Here is a 10,488-nt window from a genome sequence, read left to right on the forward strand (position 1 = left end):
TTCCTTACAGGGCAAGCAGTTTCATTGGTTTAAACTGGAAAGGTATATTTCCGATTGGTCTAATGTAGTAGTTTACCACATTGAATAATTTATTGCAAGTTCGTGCACCTTATTTAAACTGAAATGTTTAATTTCTTGTTAGATCTGAAGAAGTCCTTGTACACAATAAAGGATGAAAGCGCTAATCAACAGTTCTGCCTCAGTGTGAGTCCTTCCGCTTGATTTCATGTTCTTAGTTTTTTGAAGTTTTTAGTTGTATTTTTTCGAGTACTTCTTTATCAGTCAGTTTTTATTTGTTGTTTATACATATATATATATATATATATATATATATATATATATATATAGCCCTAATTTTATAGAACCATTATCACATTTTGAATATTCCAAAAATATATCAGTGGGAATAAAAATGGTGTCTGGACAAAGCATACACCTTGCATTACAGACATTTTTTTACTTGTCTATTCAACAGAGAAAGAAAGAGGTCTTATTCACAACTTCAATGCAGTTCAGCAAGCAACTCAAAGACAGCCTAGTGCTTACACTATTTAAATGAATAGGCAAATTAAAAAAAAAATACCAAGCTCATCCTTGGAAAGGAATTAAAATCCATGTGTGCTAAGAACTGCAAAGATCTGAGATAACAGAAAATGTGACAGACCATCTATGTAAACATATCATATTTTATCTCTACTCCACCCAGAACAACCAGGTCATGCCGCAGTATTTGTAGAAATAAGCATGAGGAAAAAGCAAAATTGTTCCAAATGGAGAGACGTGTAACAACAGTAACTGACATTACAGTATAACTATGTGGGTTAACAGTATTTGAATACCAGATTTAAAATCAGGTTATCATCAGCTTCAGTGAAACACTGAGAATAGAAATATCACACCATTCTCCAGGAATGCATTACAAAGGGCTTATACATTCAGTAATAGCAGCAACCAAAATATTTGAAAACATAATATGAAAAGTATGGTAAGGGATTTCAAATGTCAAAAACTTCAATCATGATGATATCAAAAACTATGACAGAACACAGCAAGAATGTCACTTAAAAAAAGAGACCACAGACAGTGAACCAATGTATGAGCAGGTTAACTGTAAGTAAGTCAAAATATGAATTAGGCACGTACATATAGAAATGTTATGGGCTTATATTATGTAATGGCATGCCTCATGATTCTAACAAGTAAAAAGATTAAAAAACATAGTACCGTCTAAAACATAAATGACATTAGAAGGTTCTGGAGATTAAAAATTACAGTTCAGAGTTACTAGCAATGTCTGCACAGTCTAATTGATAGAAAAACATTTAAAAGAGTCATAATTTGCCTAGGTATACAAGCTTCAAACAGCCTTCAGTGAAAGGAAAGTTTATGACAAAAACATTGCTATGGCTTAATTAAGCACAAAATGTGCAACATTTGGCGATGAAACTAGAGTTGCCTATAAAATTTGTCAACAGATTTAGTTCATTTGGACTAGGAGAAGGACTAGGCCAAGCTTAAAATGGAGCAGAAAAAAAATTATGGGTCATATTAAGAAGTCTTTAAAATAAGCTTAGAGAATTAATGCCAAGCCAAAACAAAAGCGCTGACAATAGGGAAGTTTTCTTAACATGCTTTTATCTTTTGGAGAAGCACTGTTTATGATCACGGCTCACAGATCCCTCTGGACCATCTTCAGTAACCACAAAAGCCAATCCAACAAGGATCAAGATGGCATGCCAGTCTTCCATCACTCTACTTCATGGTCAAATATAAAACAAATGAAAATGTTGGTTACCTCTTTCTGGACATATATTGAAAATGCAAAAAGTGAGGATAGAGCCATTAATTAGCAGAAAAATATGTAAACATGATAGCATTCTATGCTATACACAAAGACCTTGTACTGTCAGAGAAAAAGAAGAAACTGAAAACAAACTTATTATAGAAGGAAAAAGAACTTTGTGTTACTAATAATTGGTACAAAACGGATAAGACTGACTGAAATGCAACCAAGCTTAAGAGATATGAATGATGTAAGGATGACATTTAGAATCTATTATCAGGAAAACAAAGTTTTAAAGGCACAGGGTTAATCAGCCTGCTCTTTTACAAAAACAAATAGTGGTAGAGGTATAAACATATCTGTGGGTCATCTATGTTTTTTAAAGCATTTGTAAAGGAAACAATTTGGCTCCTTAATATTGGATAGCATGAAGAAAACATCAGAAATACCACTGTACCACTTCAATTGTCAGAGCTGCCATGGGTTATTAAGAGATACATTACCATTTATTTCTACAGGTTTATCAAAGACACCATTTTGTAGATAAAGCTGATGAATGCTATAGATATTGTGCTACAGAACAAATACTTTCCACTCACTCAAAATGGTTACTGCAGTAATAAACACAACATTGTCAATATTTGCTTTCCCAAAACCATCAGATCAGACAATAGGCCACATTTTAACAGTACCAGGTTTCAGTAATTATACAGTAATGCACTGATGTGTGGCTGGAGAATAGCTTCATTATGGCCATGGGGTAAACATTCAAGCGTGTGAGTGTGGAAGCAGAACCTCGACAACAACAGATATGGAATTGTTGATAGTCAACATACAGAAGCAAATCAAAATTGTGAAATATAAAGGAACTTTATCAGCAGGTAAATAATGCCCAACAGAGATGATGTTTTCAGAGGAAGCAATGTCCAACTGTGTTGTTGTGAGACCCACTCCTAATGTTTCAAATCTGCTATAGCATATGTAGTTGTTGGAGGAAGTATTTCATATCAAAGCACTTAATGCCACACACACACACACACACACACACACACACACACACACACACACACACACACACACACACACACACACACACACACACATACTCATTTACACACTTGTGCCCAGCAGTTACAGTCACTTTGTTTACTAAATATATCTCAGATGTCTCATTGTAATCATGAATAAAAAAAAAATCATACAATGCAAAGCATTGCACCCCCCCCCCCCCCATGTCTCTTAACTTTCCCTAATTTTGCAGGACATCACTGATTTTGCCACATAATTTTGATCTGTTCTGCATAAAATATTTGCTTTACTGGTAAATTGCTTGACAATTGCAACCAATGAATAATTTCAGATATTACAGTTTCACACTTCTTATTGTTTAAATAATGCGTTGCTGATGGACTGTCACAACCGAAAGAAGTTAATATGTATGCACTCTTTCTCTCTTTCTCTCACTCACTCTCTGTCTTTCTGTCTCTTGTCTTACACACACACACACACAAACACACACACACACACACACACACACACACACACACACACACACACACACACACACACACACACACACACACACACACACACACACTCATTATTTAACTCACTATTGCAGGCATTTGCTTTCTTCCTGTCTGAGCTTCATGGCTTCTTAATATGCTTAATATGCTGCCATGAAGTAGCCGTCATATTTTTTTAGCAAGCTTTATCTGTATGTTAACATCCTGTTGAAGAATGTTAATTTTCCAACAGGGTGATGTTGTATACTTTATCCATTCTCCAAAAACAGTTTTAAGCTTCAGAGATACAGGGCTGTAGAAGTACAGTCCATCTTACAAACAGAGGTTTATCAGCAACATTTATATTCCATTAATATCTTACTTTCAGTACCACAGTAGAGAACCAAACCAAATCAGCTAGTAAGACAGAGAGACGCCTCCACGAAAAAAAGAAAATCTTATGCAGATGCCAAGATAGGGCCAGGATGCACTGTCTTGAAGAATAATAATCTGTTGTTATAAAAGCAAATAGCCAACCATTTGCAGACTTATAGGCTTATACTGTAAATATCAAGAGTCCCAGGCATGTGACTTTAGAAGACTAGCACCTGTCAAACAGTGTGTGTGTGTGCATGTGCGTGCGTGCGCGCACGTGTGTGTGCGTGTCCATGAGATATGACATTTCTTAACTTTTCTTTTTTTATGAATGTTCAAAGCTTTTATACAAAGATGGAGATAGGTGTAACACTTTAAAAATTTCAGATGCTAAGTGGCAAGCCAGGGTGCAAACATATGAGAGGATGGGATTTAGTAGCCATTTCAGTTCAATATCTGGACAGAAATAATTGTGTGCTGGTTTTTATTAACCATGTGCCAAGTTATGTTTCATTTTTTTTTTTATTCTAGAAGCATATATGCCCCCACTTAAATATTTTTAATGAACAGTGTGCACTTTTTAAAAACATAGCTTTCATGTGTCTACATACTTTACCCAAAATAAAGGTAGCTGAATCATAAAATGTAAAATAAGTAAGACTGAAAGTGGAAAATAACAAAAATTATGCAAAGCTGTGAAAGGACCAAAATAAAATAATTTTTTATTTTTTTTATTTTTTATTTTACATTTGTTGACTGGGCTAGTCTAACTGGATATATGTCCATTTTCAGTAGAGGCCCGGGGAGAAAAGCTCCACTAAAGCATTATGTAAATTGGAAACAAAATAGTACGTATGAATACATATATTTTTTTAAAAAAATAATTAGACATAGAGTCCAATAAAAGTGAATATACATTACATAAGAGAATACAAAAAATGACATGATTATAACAGGATTAATATGCGAAAAGCTTAGGCAATATTAGAGAGTAAAGACACAAACATAATATAAAACGACAAGACAAGGTGTGCTTTTTTTTTTTAATCAAGGGATTTTGTGCATGTGAAGATGGTGGATTGAGGAGGAAAATATTAGTCAGGATTAGTACATAGGCAAAGCCATTGTAAAGATAGATAGATTCTTAGTTGCTTTTTGAAAAGTGGTGTGGATTCAAGGGATGTTAGTTTGTTAGGAAGCTTGTTCCAGTAATTACCAATGGTATTACTGAATAGTCAGTCTCCAGATTTGTTGTTAGATTTAAGGGAGGCAACTAGTAACTTATTTGCTGAGTGTAGGGCTGTTAGATTTTTATATGGGCTAATAAGGGTAGAGTGTATGGGTGTATTTGTAGGATGATACAGGATCTTATGGGTAATAGTTAGTTGTTGGAAAAGAAGTTGGTTTTGCAGTTCCAGCCATCCTAATTTCTTCAGATTTTTGGCAATGGTGCGTCCGGAATGGGGAACCATTTGCAAATCTGACAATGTTATTATAGGAGGTGGCCAGTTTGTTTAGGTTATTTTTGGATTGGTTAGTATAGATAGGTGAGGTATATAGAAGAGTGGAAATTAGGTGTGTTTGGATGATTGTAGTCCTGGCAGAGGGGGTAAGGAAGGTTTTTAGCCTGCAAAGGGAACCAAGTTTCCTATTAAGTGATTTAATGGTTAAGTTTATGTGTGGGTCAAAACTAAGATTATTATCGATTGTTACACCTAAAAGTTTAGTTGTGGTATCAGGTACTATTATAGTGCCATTATTTGATGCTACTGAGAAGTAGATAGGGAGAGACTTTTGGGTAGGGATAAAAAGTAGAAGTTTGGTTTTCTTTGGGTTTAGGAGCGACAGCATTTGGAGAACCTGTCTTCTGCTAAGTTGAATACTTTTTGGGTGCTAGACTGTAGTTCAGCCTGGGATGATGCAGTACAGATTAATGTAGAGTCATCAGCATATTGTATGCACGTGGTCTAAGTGAGAGATGAATTCAGATCGTTAATAAATATAGAAAAGAGGAGGGGCCCAAGAACAGAACCTTGTGGGACTCCTAGGGAGATAGGGAGCTGAGTTGATAGGTTATTGTCCCAGAGGGCTGCTTGTTGTCTGTTTTCTAGATATGACTTAAACCATTTGATTGTTAAAGTGTCTACTATAAGTGATTGAAGGGTGTATAACATTAGGTGGTGATTCTCCATATCGAAGGCTTTGGAAAGGTCTAAAAAGAGAGCTGAGGAGAGCAAGTTGTTATTGTGATTCTCATTAATACAGTCTGAAAAGGATAGTAGTGCGGTTGTGGTACTATGAAATGGTCTGAAGCTATGTTGGCAGTCAGCTAAGAGATTATTTAGTAGGAGATGATCAAGTAGTTACCGATGAATGCATCTTTCCATGATTTTAGCTAATGAAGAGAGTAGTACTATGGGATGGACATTGGAGAGTTCAGCTGAGTTGCCTCCTTTGTGTAATGGGATAATATGTTAAACTTTCCAGAGAGATGGGATAGAACCTTCTGTAATAGTTCTATTTATTAAGATGGAGATAGGGTAAGCAAGTACACCAGCTGCCATTTGTAGAAATTCAGCTTGGAGGAGGTCAGCAGAAGGAGTACAAGGTTTTAGTTTGTGAAGTAGGGTGTGGATGAGAGTTGTTGGAACAGGCTGCAGCTTTAAGGCAGGAGGTAAATTGGTTAGTGAGCATGTCTTAGAGATGCTAGTGGAAGATAGGGTATTAGCTAAGGATTGAGCTGTTTCAGAGAAAATTTTGTTAAAAGTATTGGCTATTTGGCTAGGAGTATTCAGAGTCAGATTGGAAGGGGTAGGTGTTTTGGAGTGCCCTGTATGGAGTAGGCTGTTTATATTTGTTCAGAATTTTTGTGGGTTTTGATGCTGGGCTTGCTGGAGTTTCTGGTAGTAGTTTTTTATCTTGGAGTATTAATTTCTTTGTAGTATTTTTGAGCTGTCTAAAGGTTTCCTAATCAGTTGTTTTTTTGGTATTTCTCCATTTGGACCAAATTCTATTTCTCTGAATCTTTTTTTGTCTTGTTTCTTTCGTTAGCCAAGGTGCTGGTTTGTTCCTAGTCCTAACTGTGCGAGACGGGGGCATGGTGTTCTAGGATTTGTAGGAATTTAGTGTTAAAATAAGAGACAGCTTCGTCAAGAGGTAGGTATTTTAGAGGTGACCAATTGCATGCTTTAAGTTCTGCTTGGAAGCTAGCTGGTTTCAATTTTTTTTTGTTGTGGGTAGTTCTAAAGGTTGCGTGGTTGGATATAAATTTTTTTGTCTAGTTAAAATAAAATCAGAATTATTAAGCTACATTTTACAAGCAAATTAAACTTCCTCCACTGTATAATGCTGGGATGCACCCTTCATACCCTCTCTTTTTAATTAATCTCCACATTTAATACATACAGACAAGAAATATACACATCTGCAGCTAAAATCCCCAGTCAATATCACTGTTTTTGTTCTGGTATCATGAACAAGCAGAATCATCCCACATACCATTCCTTTTTCTTAGTCATATATAAAAATATTAAATTGAGGTGACACAGGCTGAGAATAGCAGAAACACTATATTATTTGTCTGTATTTTTACTAACTCACAGGGTGAACATTTAAGAGTGCAAGAGTGTAAAAGCACAGTACCAACATCAAGATGTGTGGGAGACGTATGGGAGCTGTGGGGGAGGTGTGTATGACAACAGGATGTGTGGGAGAGGTACGGGGGGGTGTGAGGGAGGTGTTTATGGCACCAGAATGTGTGGATGAGGTATGGGTGGTGTGGGTGAGGTGTGTATGTGGAAGGGGTTTCTCTTGCTAAAATGTTAATTTTCAGTATTGTGCTATTTTCAGGCTTCCATGTATTCTGTCTTGGTAGTTTAGTAGCTTGTCAGTTGGCCAGTTTGACTCCAGGGTCATCACTTAAACTAATTTTTAATCTAGTTGCTGTTTATGCATATTTTTTAAATTCCATGATTGGGAAATTATGGACTTTCCATGGATGAGTTGTTCTCCTACCTCCAGGGTTTGACCTCATCACAACTTTGGAGAATCTGTTATTTCCTAATAATTACTTCCTCAGTGAACTTTTTTGCGTAACTTTTGTGCATATGAATAGCCTTGTCTAGTAAGGTTTAACTAAGTCACTCTTTTAATTTTCTTCAGGTCATTTTTACATTCTTCTAATTGTCTGAGAATTAAACAAATGTAATAGGAGCTGAGTTATATGGAATCATGGTATTATGTAGTGTCTCCCAAGGAAGACTCACATTAAAGGCAAAGTAATATCCAAAGCACTTTGCTGAGCTTAGAAGATAATACTTTGATCAGTATATAGATCAAGCAAACACCCTTGGAGCCTCTAAAGTTTCTTTAGTATATAGCTTTGTTTACAAAGTGAACAAAACCTGCAACAAAGATGAAGGACAGAAACTGACAAGGCATCATTTGATCTATTTGGCCTTATTATTGAGCTAATTTAGAAATAAAAAATAGGCACTTTCAGATGTGTATTTCAGTGGTTATTTAGCATGAATAATTTTAAATAGAAAATGTGTTTATATTGCACTCATACACGTGAGCAGTATGATGAAATATGAAACGTTTTTCACTGATAACATTTGGAATACATAAAATCCACCATATTATATTGACTAAAACAATTAAAACATCATCTTTACACAAGCTGTTTTTTTTTTTTGCATTTCAATAACCACCATTTTCTTTTATCAGATGTGAACTTCTGGAGGAAGATGCTGATGGCAACAGACCTAGATCCAGCATTTGCCCAGTTAGTTGCAAGATTGCCTGTGGTTCCCTCAGCTCATTCCCTCATTCAGTCCCACACCAGTATGAAATCTTCCACCCATTTGTTCTTTCAACATGGAACACGCACACACATGCACACTCACTCTTACAGTCAGTTTTGAGTGTTGAGTCCACTTACTGCATGTCTTTGGAATATGGGAGAAAAGCAGAGCACCAGAGGAAAACCCACTCGAACACAAGGAGGACGTATGGCTAGGCACCTACTGGTATAAACATTTGTCTTGATTTGATTGCCACTGTAGATGTGACACCCCAATCCCATGTGCAAAATGGGGAAAAGTGGCCATGGAAGGATGAATGGATGGTGCATATATGCAAATAGGTGTGTGTGTGTGTGTGTGTGTATAATATTTATTTGTTTTATTTATTGCATTTGATTACCAGGGTAGTCCACTGGGCCAGAAGAACCCATTTTCAATGGAGGCCCAGGGAGAAAATCTCCACATTTAACACATACAGACAAGAAATATGTTACAGTGATACAGGATATATAATACAACAGTAGCAAATAAAACAACATTATGACTGCATACACTAAATTATTGACAGAGGTAAAATTTATAATATATACATAATTAAGTTTGTCAAATGGCACTAATAGGACATACACACTGTCAACACCAAATGATCAACATTATGCACATTGACAGGCTACTGTACATATACACTGAAAGTAAATATGCATATAAAAAGTTAAAAGCAAAAAAAAAAAAAAAACTAAAAAAAATGTTTTTTGTTTGGGAGCAAGCCCACCATTGCACCACCCGCACCGCATGATAATTATATATACTAAATCCAAGATTGTAAAATTCTTAGAAAAAGGGCAAATTCACCATCCTCGAGTATCGTACGATTTAATACCATTGTCAACACGGGGTGACCATCTGTTTAGTCGACTAAATTGTGGCAACTAAACAGATGTGGACTAAAGTACTGTTCAAATGTAGCAGAATGTGTGTATATATCTATATCTATATCTATATATATATATATATATATATATATATATATATATATATATATGTATATATATCATCATCTTCTTTCGGCTGTTCCCATTAGGGGTCACCACAGCAGATCACCTGTTTCCATTTCTTCCTGTCCTCTGCATCTTGCTCTGTCACACCAACCACCTGCATGTCCTCTCTCACCACATCCATAAACCTTATCTTAGGCCTTCCTCTTTTCCTGTTACCTGGTAGCTTCATCCTTAGTATCTTTTACCCAATATACTCAGCATCCCTCCTCAGCATATGTCCAAACCAATGTAATCATGCCTCTCTAGCTTTGTCTCCAAACCTTCCAACCTGGGCTGACCCTCTAATATACTTATTCCTAATCCTGTCCACCCTCGTCACACCCAGTGCAAATCTTAACATCTTTAATTCTGCCACATCCAGCTCAAACTCCTGCCGTTTTGTCATTGCCACTGTCTCCAACCCATATAACATAGCTGGTCTCACTACCCTCTTGTAGACCTTCCCTTTCACTCTTACAGGTACTCATCTTTCACAAATCACTCCTGACACTCTTCTCCACCCACTCCATCTTGCCTGTACTCTCTTCTTCACCTCTCTTCCACACTCACCATTACTCTGAACTATTGATGCCAAGTATTTAAACTCATCCACCTTTGCTACATCTACTACTTGCATCCTCACCATTCCTCTATCTTCCCTCTCATTCACACACATACATTCTGTCTTAGTCCTGCTGACCTTCATTCCTCTTCTCTCTAGAGCATATCTCCATCTCTCTCAGGGTCTCCTCCACCTGTTCCCTACTCTCACTACAGATCACAATGTCATCTGCAAACATCATAGTCCACGGGGACTCCTGTCTGATCTCGTCTGTCAACCTGTCCATCACCATTGCAAATAAGAAAGGGCTCAGAGCTGATCCTTGATGTAACCCCACCTCCACCTTAAATGCATCTGTCACTCCCACCGCAGACCTCACCACTGTCACACTACCCTCGTACATATCCTGTACCACTCTTAC

Source organism: Protopterus annectens, chromosome 6.part0, assembly GCF_019279795.1.
Source record: "Protopterus annectens isolate FY-2018-M chromosome 6.part0, PAN1.0, whole genome shotgun sequence".
NCBI classification, from domain to species: domain Eukaryota; kingdom Metazoa; phylum Chordata; order Ceratodontiformes; family Protopteridae; genus Protopterus; species Protopterus annectens.